At 38.5% G+C, this 16,233-nt stretch overlaps 1 protein-coding gene across 1 annotated transcript in view; it reads left to right on the top strand.

Moving 5' to 3' along the window:
• The first annotated feature begins 2,615 nt into the window (after positions 1 to 2,615).
• The window catches only part of cadm2b (cell adhesion molecule 2b), a 144,278-nt gene continuing 130,660 nt past the window's right edge, over positions 2,616 to 16,233 (top strand). Inside the window, exon 1 of the mRNA XM_027280708.1 lies at positions 2,616 to 2,887. The gene's annotated coding sequence lies outside the window, so the exon portion shown is untranslated. The remainder of the gene's footprint in view (positions 2,888 to 16,233) is intronic.

Consider the following 16,233-nt stretch of genomic DNA (forward strand, 5'->3'; position numbering starts at 1 on the left):
ATGGAGGAGCTGGGATCTCAGAGAGGCCCAGAGACTGACACAAGGAGAGAGATCTTTAATGAGAGACATTAGAGAAGGTGGAAGCAGAGGTATCAGTGTGTATGTGTGAGGCAAGAGCACAAAGCATGTGCTGACTGTGCCCACCAGGTACATGAATCTCTTTATGGAGCTGAGATTTCTAGATATGTCTCTCTCATCACCCTCATATGCAAAGACTCACTGTGAGCTGTTTCTGAATAAGTCTCAAGAGCATTGTGTATATGGTATCCAAAAGAGTTTCAAATATATGATTCAATGAGGTTTCCTACAGTTGATGTCATAGTTGCTGATGTAGGTTGAGGACACAAGGAGGTATGCAGAGCCTGTATTGCCACACTCAGGGTTTTCAGCAAAACTAATTTATGAATTTCAGAGTAGTCAGCCCCCTCGGAAGAAGTGAATTGTTAACACCTGACCTCACAATATAACAGGCCAAATGGTTTAAATCACACAGCGGGGGCTCAGGGGACAGCGTCAAAGAAAGAGGGTAAAGAGGCCGAATTTCAGCTGGGCCTCAGTGAGGGGAAGTCAAGGCTTCTTTCATGGTAACATGGAGACGATTGTCAAATAAGGTTAGAGAAAAATAATTACACCGGCCCTGCAATATTTAAGAAAATATATATGCCGATGACTAATTCAGTACGTACCGTGTTTATTACTGGCTTAACGGCACACCATAATACCATTTCCCTCTTGGTGAAAATCACAATACCACCATGTCTAAAACTTGCAGATACGTGATACGCTGTCTGATTCTGCTGCAAATCAGAAAGGTTTGAGTTCAGAGGATCAGTCCATCTCCAGAAACAGTAAAAGAGACGAGGGGAATATTTTGCTGAGAAAATACGGGTTGAGATTAGGCTCAAAAATCAACATAACCCATATTTTTTCTCAGCAGACAGACCTTAAACCCTTAAACAACACCGCGTTAGATCACACATCTTCCAAATTTCCATTTTGTTGCAAAGATGAAAGCAATGAATAAATGTGCTGTATTTGCATTTGGTTCAATGTGCGACTTTGTGTGTCCACAAGCGGCAACCTCCGTGGCTGTGACATGAAGCCAACGTGGAAGCACCGAAAAGTGAAGCAGGACTGCCAAGATTGTGACAGTAGAGCCACTACAATTTGAGCTTCACAACAGCTCTTTAGAAACCTATGGATCACGTCACGGATACAATTTATACAATGTTTGGTGCACAACTTTTCAAGATCAAGACATGAAACAAAAACATGAATTCTCAGTAAGGACAAGAAAGAACAGTGGATTGCAAGATCATTTATATTTTAGCTAGACGCTGAAGACAAAGGGCAAACCAAAATATTTCAAAAATGATTTTGAAAAAAATGAATATTGGGAGTAAAAGAGCTATTTTTGTTACAAAGAAGACGTGAGTTACAGAAATGTTGTCTACATGAGAATTTGTAGCCTTCTGATGGTGCTTATTTGAACATTGTCTGGAAATGGTGTTTTAACTGTAATGCGATAATGAAGTAAAATGATCACATTAGGTTGCTCTCCTTTTAGGTTCCTTTTACAAGTCTTTAAGCAGTGATCAATTTGAACCAGTGAACATCTGCATTTAAATAATTTACTTAAGAGGCACATAATGTTCTCCATTAGCCTCAATGGACGCGCGAATGCCTTGAAGATCTGAACACAATTGAGTTCAGTCGAGTGCTCATAATTTTGCTGAACATGTTCATTAATACACTGTATAAGGTACATCATAACCTGTTCAGTCAGGGCAGAACAGAAAATATTACTTTCATTAAAAGGCTACCTTAACACGACTGTATTTTATTTCACCTGACACCTGTCACAGAGGGAAAACATGTTGGTATTAATGTGCCTTGAACGTATCATTAAAAGCAATTAGAGAAAGAAAAAAAAGCTGTCCAATTATAAAAATTATTGATTGATATATAGTACTTATTTATTGAAGAATGTTGAAAATGAGCCTCATTAAATTGACATAATACTATATTAGTTACTGATATTTACATATAAAACTCAGATGTAATTTGTGCTTCCCTTCCCACAAATATCTGCCACATAGCAGGCCTGATTAAAGCCATATACTACAGTCAGGATATATTTATTTTCTATATATTCATTTATTTTCTATTTGAATTATAACCACCATTTTTTCTGTGATGCTGATATTGAACAGTTTTTTATTTTTTTTTTTATTAATTTTACTACTTGCACAAGAGCTATTTAAGAGTTAATGTAAGCAGTGACAGTTATAATGGAAGAAAAAAAGATTTATAATCCAAATGCTGAGTTATTAATGTTAGCCTGTTGTTTAATTTTTTAATGAGTTATTGAGTTTTAAGAAAGCAGTGAAGTGCATCAAATCCATAGAAACCTGTTTACGAAACAAATCTTGTTTACTTCTTGATTAAACTTGAAAGATGAATCTTTCATTCCTACAAACCTTTGTACAACAAAGGTCTCAACAACACACATCAATCATAGACACACTGATAAAACAAATCCAAAGTAAATAAATTGATCATCATCATTTCAGGTACTCCATTTTAGCACACCTGTGTTACTATGGATACACGTACTGCACATGCGCACTGTCTGGATTAGTGTTTGGAAACGCGTGTTAGTTGGAGGATGTTTGGTGTCCGCCTTCACTAAATTAACGAGCTGTTTATCCCACTGTTTCACTATGGATATATATTTTTAAATGTTTCAGCAGCTGGCTCACCTGCGCACATGCTGGCCTCTTTGCTCCAGGATAACTTTTTGGACGAACTGCTGCTCCATTCATGGCTTGTTTGACACGCATCAGCAATAAAGGTGAGCTGCGAGCAACTGTCCGTCATCATCAAGGTAAGCACTGCGTCTGCTCAAAGCAGCACTGTGTAACTTTCCTACCATAAAATAACATTTTAAATCAGTTCGATAATCTGACACTGACTTTTAATCAGGTGAGCGGTGTCTCTGCAGCTCAGGCACCACATTGTGCTCCTGGTACACAACACCAACTATTTCATTGATTTTGGTGAAACTGGATTATATTTTATAGAGACAATGTTTTCTGCTTTCCCTCTGATGTCCTCCGGCTGCTGTGCATCAACTCTCAGTTTCAAATGATTTTAAGGCTTAAAGTTATACTTTAAGTTATGGCCGCTTTGATTTGCAGGTCTGTGTTTGAGCCAAAAACCAGGCTTTATTTAGATTGGCTATTATGTCAAATTGGCTTCTTGTAGCCTTGGTTGGATCTGGCAAACTGTGCAATGACAGGAGTGGCATCCATCACATGACGCACACTTGCCCAAAAAGGCTTTCCCCCATGTGCTTAAATTGTAAAAGAAGTGGCCATATATACATTTTAAATTGCTTATTTCACTATCAAATATTGGTCCAATGGAAAGCCTAGGAGAGCTGCATGATTAAATAATTGTATCCCCATACAAGTTAGCATAGGGCTAAACTGGAAGTGTCTAGTTGGCTTGCTCCATGGGCCACGCAATGCTGAAGCATACATGGAAGATCCAGGTCATTTTATGCCTGGAAATCAAATTTTTCTTTTTGCTCTAATGTGCCACTGAGCAGCTTCCATTAGAATGAATGGTTCCCTGCCTCCAACCCTGTATCCAGATCTTTTTATACACCAGTGGAGCCACCACATTCTGAGCTTCACAAGGCACAAGGCTGCTGTCACACAATGGGTAGTCACATTTTGTCCATGCCTTTCATTTTCAGCAAAGCATTAGAAATATTTCACTCAAAACCAACAGGTTACGTGAGCTTTTACTATTTTTCATATCACAATTTCATCTTAACTGCCCCTTCTCCTGTTTGGTGTATTATACAGTTTTACTCATGGCCGACTGGCATTGAGCCCATACAGATGGTCTTTTTGTGTGCTGCTCCAGGTGGATTGGTGGGTTTAAGTCAAGCCATCTTAATTCAATATATAATATTCTTTCCCAATGGTTGTAGAGTATTCAGGCAATGGCCTACATGGTCAATACAGTCTCTCTTCAGCTGTACTGTGGTGAGTGTCTATGGGTGAGGTCAGAGAGCATCAGCAAAGCTTCAGACTTTAGTACATGAGCTGAAGAATAAATTAACACTACTTATTCAAATAAAAGAAATTCTCTAAACCATCACATGAGACCAAAAATACTGTGAACAAACTGATAACAATGAGTTCTAGCCTTTGGCCTTCTCACACGGTTTTCAAAATCAATAGTGTGATACAAAAATCCAACCATCTTTTTGTTTGAGTCTATATGGTAGAATAATACACAGAACTGCACAGAGCTATATTTAAGATGATATGGTTGTGAAAGATGGTGCTGATAAATGTTTCTTATGCCTTTTTTTTTTACAAGTAATCAGTAAAAACTGGATTGAGTTGAAGTTGTAGGCAAGGTAGTGAAAAGATTCTCTGATCTTTCATTCTTAAGCGCCACATTAAAAAATTAAGAAACTCTCAGACACAGAGAGAACAAACTCAGAAAAACAGTGTGCCTATCGAATCTGGCTCAGTTTTTACGAATCTGTGCCTATGCATGCTCAAATGTTTACTTGCAGACTGTACAAAACTAGGAATTTGTTCTGTGCCGTCTCTACAATCTTTTGTCGTCAGTGTACTTACATAGTTGACAGAGGTTATGGCCAAGAGGAAACATATACAAGGAAAAGAAGATAGGACCTAAAACCTAACCCTGCGGGACCCCACAAGTTATGTTTGCCGAGGTGGATGATAAATTGCCTACAGTGAAAGAAAAGGTTATATGGGAAATGTAGTAGCTGAGCCAGCACAGTGCTGTATCTCTACCCACCCAGAGCTTGAGGCAGTCAATTAAAATTGCATGATCTACAGTATCAAAAGCCTCACTGAGGTCTAAAAGGATTAAGATCGAACATTCCCCAGCATGCACTGTTAAAAGAAGGTCATTTGTTACTTTAAGAAGGCCTGTCTCACTGCTATGTAGCACTTTAAAATCTTACTGGAGTTTTAAGAACATGTTGATGTAGCCTATTTCTCAAAAAGAGAGAGGAGTTTAAAATGTTTCTTTGAAAAACAAAAAAAAAAAAGATAGCAATTTGGAAAGTGAATTTAATACATATATTCTATAAAATACACTGTATGCTATTTCAAAAGCTTTGAGATGGGACCCAGCCTTCTGAAAAAATAGAATAACCTGCCTGGTCAAGGTTTAGAATCTCATATTTTCAACATTTGATCATAAATAGTGAGCCCTCTGTGCTATAACTTTCACAATGGTTAACTGTGAAGTTTATTTCTCTCAACAGGACTCTTGTGTGACAAGTCTTTCGTTATTAAATAAAATACAGTTTAATAACCTTCCATTTAAGTTCAGCTTTTGCACTCACACTTTAAAGACCTCCCTCTGTGGCCTCATTCTACCATTCAAATATGCTCGGCTGCTTTGAAAGAGGTACATTACAAAGAGTGATATATGATTATCTCTGCGAGTCTCAAGTTCGGATTTGCAGAAGGTGAATTAGTTGTCATTCTCTTTTTGCCCTCTGAACCAATTTGCCTGCGAGGCTTCTTTGAAATGTTTCAAATGGTTGATGAGGTCAAAAGAGGGGTAATTCAATGCCCATTTGCTATCAAAGTGAAGTTAAAAGGCTTTACATTTTTTAGTTTATTTTGAGATAAGAGAAATAAGGTGACACGTGGCAAAAACAAGTTCTAGAAACAAGTATGCAGCCCCTCATTGTGGTTTCCATTTGCCTCAATAGTAAGAGCACCGAAATGCAATAAAGACTTGAATGTGCTTTATATAGTGGGAGGCCCTACAGCTGAGAATAATGAAGGAACAATTGAATTCATGATCTTTATTGCTATTATACTCAGGTACAATGAAATTTCTCATAACTTCTCCCAATGCAGTTGAAATAAAACAAATAAAAGCTGCAGTGATATTAGCAATTAAAAGATAAATGTTACACAAATAAAATAGGAAATTTACATTCACGTTTCCTGTAATCTGTCATGTGGTTGGACAGGGAGGGGTGTGAATCACTTTATTGGTGTGGGGTGTTACTGTCCCAAACAGTTTGCTGGGCAGCAGTGGTTCAAACAGGGAGTGACCGGTGTGTGTGCTATAGGGTCGGCCAATGTAAAAAAAAATTTGACATTGAAATGCCAGACTGGTAATACCGAACTTTACCACAAGGTGCCCCACATGACTCAGCTGCTCCCAAGTGGAACACAATAAGTGCCTATGAGTGAACGTGTAAGGGTACCACAATCAGGACAACTGAGTAACACATCATGTTTTTATTTCTCACAACAACCATTCAGCATTTTTCTTCTTCTAAAGTTTGACAACAAATAATGAATAATGGACTTTGGGCTAGTGCAACATGCGTAACTGAAAAGAACAAAAATATCAACTTATTTTCTGTAAGACAAAAGCAATTAGCAAAGGCGTTGGTAACCCACTCACAAAGTGCAATCGGGATTGAAAAATGTAAACGACTGTAAACATTTGCAGAAAATGTCAGTCAAAGCAATTGTCTGGATGTAGGCTTGTAACCTACATGTTATGTACAAGCAGTAAAAACTTTCACACATAAAACACTGGAAATTGCGAAGGTAAAAAATAATAATGACACTTGGCATAGCATGGCTTCCTTTGGGCGTCAATCTGCTACAAACACCAGCATGTCCACTTTTTCTGTCCTCCTTTGAGATGTAACAATATTCCTCACTGTGCCTATTACGCAAATGCAGAAGTAGGCTATTTGTGGGTTTCGTTTGATGAGAATGGAAAGCAGGACTTGTTGATTCTCCACCACCCTAAAGCGACTGTTTCTCTGTCAATCAATGCTTCCTGTTTATAGATAACCATCTCTCTGGCAACTCTATCTTGTAGGTTTTGGGAATGCTGGGAGCTTTTGACCTGACAATCGAAGAGTCTCAAAGTTTTTCTTTTAGCTGGTGGTGGATGGGCTGGTTCTCCCCCCTCAGCCTCTCGCCTCCTCTCTAATTTCATGCATTTGCCGTTCAAGAGTGACAACTTTGCGTTCAGTGCAACCCAAATCTGCTTTGGGAAAATGAGTCCTACACTGGATCAATCAATGTGGCCACATGAGTTTTTTTGTCATATTTCAACTCCAGTCGCATCAAGATGCCAGTTTTCAAATCACTGGTGAGGAATGTATCCTCGTCTGCTTCAGCCAAAATCTCATTCTTGATGAGTTGGAGCATTGAGAGATGATGTGGTGACATAGCCCCCTGAAAGAATGTCAGTAAATTCACTGTTGATGGAGTCCAAGACATTAAATCTTGCCAAGTGAGGAAGGGATGTGGGCGATGGTCAGTATTTTTAATTCTTGCGGTGCTCTGCTCCAGAATTCACTCTGTATTTTGAGCCCCAATAAGCTGCACAATGGTGGATGATGATAAGAATAAGTAGGTGTAGGTGTGTTTGGGTCTTATAGGAATAAGCAAAAAATATTGATAGTAGGCCTAATTGTGGGTTCAGTCTAATTTATTATTGATGTATATCAACATGCAATGGGATGCATGTGCCCTGGCTGTCTAATGATAGATTCAAAGACCATCACATGTGTTCTTGACTTACTATTATTAGAGAGTGCTCTGGTAGGCCAAGTTTTAACTGTTTTTTCTCAGGCCCTGTTTCTCTGCTAGCTGTGGGAAAATTGTCCATGATGCTGTGGCAGATCCCCAAGGCTCCTTCTGAGCATTTCCTTTCGTGTAAACGTCCATTGGTGATGTCTGATTGAGATTGTGGCTCTAACAAATTTCCTAATTGCAGCTACAATATTGGCTGCAGTTGTCAGCTGTTATTGCTGACAGTTTGATCAGAAACAGTTGCCAGGCACGCAGAGCCTCTTCAAATATGTCAGTTTTCTCCAGGAAGAAGCTTGTTTGGAGACACTTTGATAGCATCTTCCATTCTTTGTTGATGAAATGAACCTTCAGCAGCATATAGGGGGTCATATCAATACTTGACCATATGTCCATCATCAGCACAAAGTGATGGCCCTAGCCTATTGTATATTTCAGTGATGGAACCTTCAGAAAAATACCTTGAACCTGGTGGATCATACTGACAGTTGAGTGAATGAATGCATGATATTTTTGCAGGTACTAATCCTTTTGCCATGACTATCTCAATGCAGTGTTTACACATTTCTCGTCTTTGTTTATTTAGAACACCACTTTGAATCCAATATTGCTGCCGTTTCTGCTTTTTGATACTAAGGCTGGAGAGATACTTTATTTTTTCGTCCCAATATACCTGAAGTGTAAGAAATTGATGTTTAAAAAAAACACCAGAAACCAGTAACTCTGCCAGGCCATCTGTTTCTTGTCACTCCAGAGAAACAGATGAACATTCTAGTTCATCTAGTTTTCCTGGCTCCCTCAGTGCAGCTAAGGCAAAAATACTGAACCCCCAAATGACGTGGGTATATGACTGTGTGTCTATGGATGAGCTTAGAACCTGTGTGAGCGCTTTTGATAGGAAACACTGCACTGCCACCTCAGCACCTTGCATGGCAGCCTCTTCCTTAAGAAGGCTATACAATCTATTAACCGTTTAAAGGCCTCACGATTTAACTGTATCATTTATCAGCCAATAATTCAAATACACGATTAGCACATGACTAATTTTTCAATTATATGTAATTTTCAGATAATACAAGCATAAACATGATTTTTTTTTTCCCTCCGTGAGTTGGATGGAAAAGTTGACAGTTACCTCTCATTTGTTGGCTGATTAGCCAATAGTAAATGCAATAACTGCAGGAGGTTTGTGTGAAAGAAAAAAGTTGGATGGAATTTAAGTAGATTATTTCCTGTAAATATTGAATCAGAGAAGAGTTTATTTTTGCTACCTGTAATACAATCCTCTGTGTAATGTATTTTTGTTTTTAGCAGTCAACGATCGATGTTAGAAGGCTTTAATTTTATGCAGGCTGCAAACTGCTGTTTATAGTTATAATTTTACACACCCACAATGCGAACTTAGAAACTTCCCTACCTCCAATAAAGATATAACTGTGAACACCAAACCGACTCCTTGGACTGTGGAGGAAAAACCGTAGCTGAAATCCAGAAACCTTGATGCCGTTATTGATGTGTTATGAACCTTCAGGTTTAATTTTAGTTAATGTCCTATGAGCATGTTCCTGTCATTGTCTTTACCTTGATACATAGCAGGCATCTAAATTGCATCTGTCTTCCTCTCAGGCTTTGCAGTTCAGGTTACACATACAGATACTTACTGTCATTTACAGTGGGGTTCATCTGAACAGTGTTTGGGCCAGTACACTGTAGCTGTGGGTGATTGTTATTTTAGAAAGGAAAGCTTATACTCTGATCATCCCAAACATCCTTTCACTGGTAGTTTTTGGCATGAATACAAACTCTGATTAACCCAGCGTCATGGGTACATTTTGATGTCAATGACAACATTGTGCAGATTACATGGGATCATGAGTAAACAGATGTCAGAGATAATGCTCAAAGACTTTTCAGGCAGCAGCAGAAAGTATCCCCGTACTATTAAGTCAAGTGGACGCTGGTGAAAATAATGTACTATTGACAGATTTATGAAACAAATCAAAACTTTGATCTGGAAGAATACCATCAAACAAAGCAGGGATTAAACTCTGGGTCTGTTTTATAAGAATAGTACTAATAGTGGTGACTAATCTTAGATAGAAGAAGCTGTTTATGAGGCAATTAATTATTCATACGGAGAGAATAACGCTCTGCATAAAATTCAAATATTATGATTTGTGGATCTACGTATGTGGGGGAGAATGTGTATCTTGATAAGTATGTATTTATAACTGCTTTGATAACAATTGTAAGATATTATAGTTAATATAGGTTGGTTTTGTTTGATGTTTAACTGTTAAGACTAGTGTCTGAATGAGGTTCTTGCTGCATGAAGAAGATCAGAGGAATATTCATAGTGCTTTTAATGATACATTTGCATATCGTTAATATGCAGGTTGTATATGAATGTATGCATACATGCACATATTTTAAACCATTTTATCTGTAAACTAAAAAAAGGTCTAAAATGGGGCTTTTATGTTAATATTTTTGTTAATACTCAGGTTGTACCTGAATTGGGAGTCATTGTTACAAAACGTTCTATTATTGTCAGCGTGTCACCAAAATGATCACTGTCAGATGTGTTGACAGCGTTTGTCAATCATTTGGAGTCTGATTTCTTACGGCTGTCAATCAAAAGTCAATCAAGTTATTTTGTGGACTTCAAAAAAGCCTCCGTTACAAATCACAACAAGGTGCGTTGTGTTAAATATGTGAAGCTCCTGCGGGTCACAGTTGTTTCAACAGAACAATTGATTTTGATAAAATAGACAACAGCGCTTTGAAACATTTACAATGTTTTTTTATCTTTGCTAACAATAGAATATTTCACTGTGCGAGAATAAATCATAGATAGAACGGGATGCAATGAGCCTTTATTAATAATATTTATTCAAGAAAAGCAGAGCACTTTAGTTTTTCTAAGTGGTCTAGCTGGGAAATCAACATTTTAACTAGGATGTAAGAAGAGGTGAGGATGTGGTTTTATTTAAAATAGTAATGGAATTCACCATACCAGGCTACAACTATGAGTTTAAATCAGTTCAGTTCCTCACATACTTATCCACAGACATATAGCGAGTGTGTGTGAGTCTCTGCTAACAGCCCAATTAATGGTGATGGCATTGTTCTGCAGATGAGGTGAAAGCAGCCCATTATATGTCAGTCTGACTTTGCCTCCTCCTCTCGGTGCCCTGATATGGCTCTTCTCTGTTCAAACCTGTTTTGGAGTAATGCCACAGATGGTGATGAGCCTGTGTAATCCCTGTAGATTTCCACGGTTTATAAACAGCAAGACAAGCAGCAGGTCCCTCCGATCTGAACAAACACTTCTAAATCAGGGGGTGTTTATCATGCCTGTTTGGGGTGGAGGTTGTAATTATTGCAAACAAGAGCAAACATGCAAAGAGAAATGGATTTCACAGATCTAATTGATTGGGGGGAGAGCAGCAGATTTAGCTGCTGTAACCGGCTCCCCCTCCCTCACCACAGTGCTGCGTGAAACTATTAGATTTATTATAGTTTATAGCACCTGAAGTATTCATCATTTCAAATGAGATAAAGGGCGATACGGGTTGCATTTCATTTCCTAGGGCTGAATCTGAAAAACTTAAGCACAGTTGGAATTGGCTCATTGCTATGTCCCTCACAGAAAACAACAGATTTCTGGCTCATAATAGTCAAGAGCATGAATCTAACCCTGCATGCGCAGACAGAGGGAGTGAATCGAGATAATTGACAAATTCCTTGGTGAAATGAAATGCTGCGCACGCTGAAAGTAACATCAGTGTTTGCTTTCTGTCTGGCAAAAGAATCACAGCATTTTTGATGTATTGCCTCACCCCTGCACAAAAATACATTCTTTTTGTCAGGTGAATTCCTTCCCAATTTTCCAGACAACAATAGTAATATCGGGAAATTGGCTTGATCCATGACATGTTGACATTTCATTTGGAGAAATCAATCAAAAAAGGGTGCATGAAATGTGTCAAATGAAACTTCTGAAATCAAAAGTTTGATGGGAATGCTTTTGGAATATTTATCACATAAATGAGATATATGAGAGCGCCACACAAATCACAGGAGAACTAATCAAGATTTTTTTTCTTGCACTGTTAGTGAGAGGTAATACCCAGGGGAAATTATTATTATCTGCACGGCTAGTTTTGTTTTCTGGTGCTTTAATGTGAAAAATTTAACTGTATGAAAATTACAAATTGGAAAATCTATTTCGATCGACAGTATGAGACATTAAAAATCCTTCCATTGTCTGTGTGCAGCACTTGGAATACAGGCTTTATGTTAAGTATGCCTCTGTTTTTGTGGTTCACCTTGTTTTACATGTACAGCGATGAGAGAGTCATCTAAAATTAGCAGCACAGTTTGAGAAACAGCAGGTAGTGCACCCTACTAATAGACTCTAGAGGTGAATTAGCCATTAGCTGAAACGGCTAATTCACCTCCAAACCAGATGTCTTTGTGAAAGTGAAAAAAAGTGAAATTGTAAATGGAGCACAGAGAGAAGTGCTGAGAGAAAAAAATGTGTTGATTGGACCATGGTAAACGTCCAACTGTGCAGCGCAGTCTCTGTGAAATACTTTGAGCCGATGTAATATATGTAGTACCAAAATATGATAAAGGTCAATATTTTTACAGGTGACATAAAACTGGAAGATAATGTTAAGGTTTATAATTCAAAGTGCAGGTCAGAGCCGTCACCGTAATTCTCAGTGAGGATTTTGCCTGGCAGAATGCCACCTTGTCCTCTGGGGCCTGGCAGTGCCACCCTGACAGATTTGTTTTGTCCAAAGAGGACATATCGAAATACTCTCTTTAGGGGAGAGGTGCAAATGCCTCCTAATGGATCTGGCGTGGCACCTGTCATGTCTGTCACACGGAGCCATGGTTAGCACACACAGCACAGCAACATGCTCTAATCACCCTGCTGTGGTCTGACAAGCTGTTTAGGGGGAAACATCTTAAAGTTTGAACCAGCTAAAAGATACTGGTTCAGTGTAAAAATCCAAACATCAGCAGGCTGTTATATACTGTATTAATTTGTCAGTGGGTTAGTTCGCTTGACCAAAAACATCATTACACAACTTAGCCTGAATGCATATTTCTTACGTACCATCACTTATTTATATCAGTTTATTTTACTTTGATGTGAGCAAAGCTTGTAATTGCGTGTACCTCAGTCATCATGTTTCCTTGATGAAATTTTTATCTGTGCATGAATTATATATTAGTTATGCATAATGCACTGACGGAATTCCACTTTTTCTCCAAAACAAAACTTCTGAAAGCAATTTTTAAAAAAAAAATTTCACTTGGTAATAACTTCCATATATCTGATGCTTGTATTAGGCAAACTCAGAAAACCCTTTTTTTCCAAACACTCCCGATCATAATGTTACAGAATAAGCAGACCTCTGTGTTAAATGTGTTGACCACAGTGCATCACTGCATTCACATGCATCACTCTGTTAAAGCAGAGATGTTTTACAGCAGTCTCTCACCGGTTTGCAAAGAGTGTATTAGTCATTCCTTTGAAAGCCCGAGGCAAGCAGTGGAGTTCTTAATACACTGGAGTGGACAGTAAAAGAAGTGGTGAGCGTAGAGGCCTGTCAAGGAACAGGTACAGTAATGTGCTGTGGGCAAAAATAAGGCTGTGTTTCAAATCAGACAACATACAATCTTCTTTGACACACACATAAATATTTTGGTGAAGATGAATATTTGACCTGCAGAGACATGGGCGCGTAGCTGTCTACATGGTGTTGAGTTGACACACATCAGAAAATGGTTCATTGTCCAATCATGAAAAATCTGATTAAAAGGACTCCCCTGGGGGTTCTGTTTAGCTCAGTCGGTAGAGCAGCCACCCCATGTACAAAGGCTAAGTCCCTGCCGCGGCAGCCCAGGGTTCGAATCCGACCTGTGGCTCTTTCCCGCATGTCATTCCCCTGTGTGTCTCTCTCCCTGCATTTCCTGTCACTCTTCAGCTGCCTCTATACAAAAAGCTCAAAAAAGGCCAAAAAAAAAAAGGGCTCCCTGAAAGTTATGGGTAGAATTTTAGTTGGAACAAAAAACCTGACAGAAAACTGCACTTATTACAACCACTGGGAGCATATTTTCTTTTCCTTTCTTTTTCTTATTAGACTGCTCGGTATTAAAATGAAGTCATTTTTAAAAGAAAGCCAGTAGTGGCTGTACTTTTTCATACTTTGTTGTAGGTTGATCTCTCTATCTATCGACAGAAAAACATAGAACAAAGAAGACGTGCTCAGATAAAGAGTATCGAATTAATGGTAAATGAAGCTGCATAATTATTATTAGTGGATTATAATTTAGTGGAATCTTATCATAATGCCATGATATAATTATAACATAATTCCATAATCACAGTAATTATCAACTATTTTTTTCTATTCTGTTCACACATGTGGTTTTAAGTTATGCATACCAGTGGAACACAGATCATTACATTTGAACATATACTATATATCAAATGTAATTATTTCAGAAATATGGCTATAGGCAAAACCGTTATTATGTTGTATTTATTTAACCACATAACTGTCAGTGATAATTATAACATTATTTTTACATCACGTTATCTTTGTTAGAAGCTGAAGTTGACAGCTCTGGATGGAAGTTGTAGTAGAACAAAAACAGGTTAACAAAACAGTCACATCCACAAAAAAAAAAAAAAAAAATATTTTGACAAGTTATGACAGCTCACTCATTAAAGTGAGCGAATAGATTATAGCTTTGTAGTTTTATAAAATTATCTATATACTGTTCCATATGTGTGCTGCATTACTTGTTCTTTTGCTCTTATTATGTTTAGTGCCTTTATTACTTTATTAGTGTCTTGTAAGTCCATGCAGCCTTGGCACTTTTGGTTGTATAATATTTGAAAAAATAACTAAATTTTACTATATTTAACCCGGTGCCAATTTACAAAGAGTTGAAGATGTGTGACGCAAATCACAAACTGTATGTCATACCGCCATATTTATCAAGACTTCTGTTTTGCAGCTCTATTACACTTGGACGTGTGTGTGTGTGTGTGAATGTATGTGTTTGTGTTTGTGTGTGAGAGTATGAGTGAGAGAGAAAGAGAGAAGGATGACAGCAACGAGAGAGAGAGAGAAGGAGCGAGGGAGAATATGATATCAATACTCAGATCGACTCAGTAGGGGGAGGATGTAGAGGCAGAAGCTGGCACGCTCAGAAGATTGGCAGCAGGGAACAGATGGTCAGGAGGAGAAAGGAAACATGACCAGGATGTGTAGTTATGCAAAGATAAGCAAAGGAGGTGCCGAGAGAGCTGATGAGCTATGAGACACTGGCATCATAATTCTGTGTATAACACAGCTCTGCAAGAATCAAAACTTTTGGAAACGCTTGCCGTATCAGAGCGCTAAACAAGTCACGCAATGTTTCCTAAAACTTGTTACTTATTGTTTCTTATTGAGTGCATAATGAACAGAAGCTGTTAGACACCAGATGTGGTGCTTTTTCTTTTTCCTTTTTGAATGATAGAGCCGTTTAGGTTTCATACACTTGGCTGCAGTACATCAATGCCTTCAACAGATATAATTATATTATCGGTATCATTTAGGTTTATGCGATAACTGTCTTTACTTTGATGAGTGTGGTGCAATGACCTTGATGTTTGTAGCAACATAACCTCGGAGCTCGAATCGTCTGTTCAAATGCAGATTTTAAATAGCCATACGCTAATGAGGCTGTTTTGTCAGAGCAGCATAATGACGGTAAATGGCAGCAACACTGACCAGCACATAAGACCGGGGACTTAAAAGCTTGCGCAAGTCCATATCAAAGTGATTCTGGCCCCAATAAGCACTCGGTGAGAAATCCACCACAGGCACCTAAATCCTGAAATCAGCCCATTTTCCATGCAGTGGTCTGTGAGAACACCAGCTGCTGTGGGCTATCGTGGACGTGAGCCCTAACACAAAGCACTTCACTCTGCATAACCAGGGCACTAGGCTTTGTTTGTATCGGCAAGGATGTAGAGGTGGAGAGAGAGAGAGAGAAGCGTCTGCTGGAATATGCCTCCTTACCAGTCCCAGGGGATGGCTTGTGCCCTTGAAAAGATGCTTGGTTTGTAAAGTTAAGACAAAAAGAGCAGTATTGATTGAATTATTACAGCTCCACGCTTCTGGAGCCGTGCAGTAACGATACAGTAATTACCATACACCTCTCCTGGCCTAAAGATGACTCATCTTTCAATAGTAGTTTCAACAGAAAATAAGGTGATGATGGTGGAGGGTGGGTTGGGGCGGGGTCTGTTGTGTCACCATGTTTATTTAATATTTCATTTACAATTAATGAGGCATACTATGGGTCAGCCCAGCAATCCTGTGATGTGAGTAATACAACAGTGCACTGTGGCACTGTGCTGGGTATCCTACATTTAATGGTGCTGAAATATTTCACTGAATCGCAAACACTCACAGCCAGAGCTGTGATATTATGTTATGTTACTTGAAAACTGAGGGCAGTGTTGGATAATAGGGCTTTTAGGGAATATTATATTTATACTCTAGTGTCTTCTAAC

Source organism: Larimichthys crocea, chromosome VII (genome assembly GCF_000972845.2).
Source record: "Larimichthys crocea isolate SSNF chromosome VII, L_crocea_2.0, whole genome shotgun sequence".
NCBI classification, from domain to species: Eukaryota; Metazoa; Chordata; class Actinopteri; family Sciaenidae; genus Larimichthys; species Larimichthys crocea.